The following is a 3,924-nucleotide window of genomic DNA, read 5'->3' as shown; positions in this document are numbered from 1 at the left end:
GTTCTTGTCGAGCTTGAGGGAGGAGGGACAACAATGGTGTTTCCCAAAAAGTAAGTCTGTTCCATTAAGAGAGAGTGGAACCTTTAACTGTTGTTTCACCTGTAAAGGTGGTCAGCGTGGTCAACTCCACAGCTTCAAATAACAAAAACCTCAATAGAAATAGTGCTGCGGAAGTCATAAGTTTACAAAGAAACAAGTATTTTAAACACAGATACTTGAAAAATATGCTTAAGAATAGTACTCAAGTAAATGTACTCACTTTCCACCCCTGACTGTCAGTAAAATTCACTGTAAGTCATCAAAATACCGAATAAGCACAAGCATGGAGAAAAATCTTCAGAAAATGCCAAGACAGCAGCAAGGTAACCTACATTTCAAAGTTTGTATGCAACTTGGAAACTTTAGTGAGACAACGGCGGCGTACAAACACTCAGAAAACAACATGATAAATGCCGCTGACTAGCTCGGAGTGAACCAAATACCCTGAGCAAAGGAGCACCGTCAGTGTCACAGCGACAGGAGATCTGTTTGCTACAGCCTGCTGTCACCTCAGATGCACACGTCGTGCCATCACCGCGTTGGAGGAACATGACAGGCCTGCTCGCAGAGGTTTTCAGGACATGAGGTCTCGCTATCTTTTACTTTTCTCCTCCAGTGATCACACACCCTCCGGAGAAGCATCAACACAAACATCGGACAATTATCTGGTGATTACTCATCAGACATTTAAGCGGGTAACCAAGTATGATGCTAATTTTAGTTTTGGAACACTGGGGGGGGAAAAGAGTAGTTCATGGATTTAATTCATCAGTGGTTATTGGGTCCAAGACCCAATAACCATGATTTATTTACTTCAGATGGTTAATCATTCATTGCAAATCACCAATCCTGAGCTACTGTATGTCTTTTATCTTTTGGTGTTCCTTCTTTGTTCTGCGCTAACTGGCATTCCTTCATGGTATGTTTTGCTCTCCCTTGATAGGCCTAAGCTGACTGATGGTCCTTCCTAACTTATAAACTAGTGTTGAAATTATAAACATGTGTTGCCGTTGGATGTGACCTTCATAGTTCTAACCTAGTGTGATCTTTATTGTTCCCTTCATAGTTCTAACCTAGTGTGATCTTTATTGTTCCCTTATAGTTCTAACCTAGTGTGATCTTTATTGTTCCCTTCATAGTTCTAACCTAGTGTGATCTTTATTGTTCCCTTATAGTTCTAACCTAGTGTGATCTTTATTGTTCCCTTCATAGTTCTAACCTAGTGTGATCTTTATTGTTCCCTTATAGTTCTAACCTAGTGTGATCTTTATTGTTCCCTTATAGTTCTAACCTAGTGTGATCTTTATTGTTCCCTTATAGTTCTAACCTAGTGTGATCTTTATTGTTCCCTTCATAGTTCTAACCTAGTGTGATCTTTATTGTTCCCTTCATAGTTCTAACCTAGTGTGATCTTTATTGTTCCCTTATAGTTCTAACTTAGTGTGATCTTTATTGTTCCCTTATAGTTCTAAACTAGTGTTATCTTTATTGTTCCTTCATAGTTTTAACCTTGTTATCTTTATTGTTCCTTCATAGTTTTAACCTTGTTATCTTTATTGTTCCTTCAGTGTTCTAAACTACAGTAGTATTTTCTTTATTGTTCCTTCAGTGTTCTAAACTACAGTAGTGTTATCTTTATTGTTCCTTCAGTGTTCTAAACTACAGTAGTGTTATCTTTATTGTTCCTTCAGTGTTCTAAACTAGTGTTATATTTGTTGTTCCTTTATAGTTTTAACCTTGTTATCTTTATTGTTCCTTCAGTGTTCTAAACTAGTGTTATATTTGTTGTTCCTTTATAGTTTTAACCTTGTTATCTTTATTGTTCCTTCAGTGTTCTAAACTACAGTAGTATTTTCTTTATTGTTCCTTCAGTGTTCTAAACTACAGTAGTATTTTCTTTATTGTCCCTTCAGTGTTCTAAACTACAGTAGTATTTTCTTTATTGTTCCTTCAGTGTTCTAAACTACAGTAGTATTTTCTTTATTGTTCCTTCATAGTTTTAACCTTGTTATCTTTTAGTGTTCCTTCTTCGTTCTAAACTAGTGTTATCTTTATTGTTCCTTTTTGGTTCTAGACTCATGTTATCTCTTGGTGTTCCATCATTGTTCTGAGCTAGTGTTATCTCTTGGTGTTCCTCTTTAGTTCTCCTGCTCATCAAGACCTCAGATCCTCCAGCTCCAAGGTCTTTCCTGTGATTGGACGGAACAATCAGCGGCCGGCAGGTATTCTGAGGCCTCTAAGCTGTCATCCATGTGTGGACAGTGTGAGCTAAGATGTGTCGTTGCTTTGATGAGATACACCACAATGCTGAGATGTTGCTAGCAGCGTCGCATCAAAACACACCAGATTGCTATGCTTTGGATGGGTAGCAGATTTTCCTTTGCGACGGCACACCTTATCTGAAAGGTTAAAAAAAAACTGTGACACGGCTGAGGGTTCAGGCTATTTCAGCTGATTGCACACAGCCCACCTCATCTCAGCCCTCAGCCTGTGTGAAAACGCCCTTGGCTGGGAGTTGATTGGCTGGGTCAGGTGGCTCAGTAAGTATGCAGTGTCTGATTCTCTCTGACCTTTAAAGCAGTGTGATGGTGATGTGGGGCTGAAAACTCTCCACTGGAAGGGAGTGAAAAATTCATGGGTTTGAGACACTCTGTGGTCATTTCGTTGTACTTTTCTCTCTCTCTCTCTCGTTCCCTTTTTCTCTCGAGCAAAGATTCCTATGGCAATGTTAACCCCACATCCACTGCCAGTACTGGAGCTCCTTTGGGATGAAAAAATGTCCTCAGAAAACCTACATCGGCTTTCAACGTCTCCCTGCCTCAGTCTGGACAGTTCTGCTACAATCGCTGCCCTCTGTGGAAGGCCAAAGAGAGCCACTTTCCTCGCTCCCTATGGCACTTTTCCTTTTACACACTGTACCGCATCTTCCCCTGACCTGAAATGAGCATCACCATTTAAAAATAGAATTTACATTTTGCTCTATTTACTCCTTTATGGTTTCATGCTGCCTTTCTTTCACAGTTTCCAAATATAGCAGTCTTTTCTTATATATGTTTTGAGGACTTCTGCTTTATTTATTTATTTATTTAACATTATTTTATGTTTTTTTTTTTACATTATATTGTGAAAGGAGTTAAAAGCTTAGTTTTGTGGGAATCACTTGGAAAATAATTTGTGTAAAAAGTTTTTTTTTTTTTAAAGTGATTTGTATTGATCTACTGGTGCTCATAAATAAGGTTTCCACAAAAGTTGCTTTGAGAGTGTCTTTGAGTTGTGAGGCCGCTGTTTCTTTCCAATAAGTTTAACATTTCCAACACAGAGACGTGAGAATAGCCACGCCCCCCCGGTGAAAAGGAGGAAGTACGAAGGAAGTAACTCTGATTTCTAACACTTAGTGACCACAGTATCAATTATCATTCTTTTGTTTGTAAATTAAATATTTTGGAAGCCTTAACAGACCCAAAGAGACCTGGAAATATTACAATTACAAGAAGCCAGAATTTCTTTCCTGGCCAATATTCCAATTCTTTGCCCGAGAGAGTTGGTAGTAAATGTGAATCTACGTTTTCTGTTGTTCAGCAGGCTACCTCTGTCACTGCCCCGGCATCAGTCAGCCTATCAGGGCTCCGCCAAAGTTTCAGGATCTTTCCAAAACGATGCAGCTCCTTGCTTGCAACAATAATAGATGCAAAGATATCTTTGCCTTTTTATCATTTGGAGAGATAACGTTCCGTCATTAAGTCTCCGTTAACACAGCAGCACTGAGAGCCTTGCTACTGAACGTTAGCACTGTGGGACGACGTCGCTAGCTGCGTCTCTGGCGGCGTCTCTGGCTGCCTGCTCTAGATGTCACACGCCGAACGTTACAGTTGTCAAACAGAACCC

The 3,924-nt window shown here is 39.6% G+C and overlaps 1 long non-coding RNA gene across 2 annotated transcripts; it reads left to right on the top strand.

The window, feature by feature from the left end:
- On the top strand, nucleotides 1–3,290 carry LOC147244235 (uncharacterized). Of its 2 annotated transcripts, none has more exons than XR_015110426.1 (3): nucleotides 1–50; nucleotides 2,182–2,261; nucleotides 2,753–3,290. It is a non-coding gene; the product is annotated as an uncharacterized LOC147244235 (long non-coding RNA). The 2 variants fall into 2 exon arrangements; XR_015110427.1 differs by lacking the exon at nucleotides 1–50 and adding an exon at nucleotides 943–958.
- The last annotated feature ends 634 nt before the right edge of the window (nucleotides 3,291–3,924 follow it).

This window comes from Aulostomus chinensis, chromosome 19 (genome assembly GCF_037954235.1).
Source record: "Aulostomus chinensis isolate RoL2024-O1b breed Wild chromosome 19, RoL_Achi_v1.0, whole genome shotgun sequence".
In the NCBI taxonomy this organism is placed as follows: domain Eukaryota; kingdom Metazoa; phylum Chordata; class Actinopteri; order Syngnathiformes; family Aulostomidae; genus Aulostomus; species Aulostomus chinensis.
Note: the sequence above shows the minus strand (reverse complement) of the source record. Positions and strands in the feature narration are given on the sequence as shown.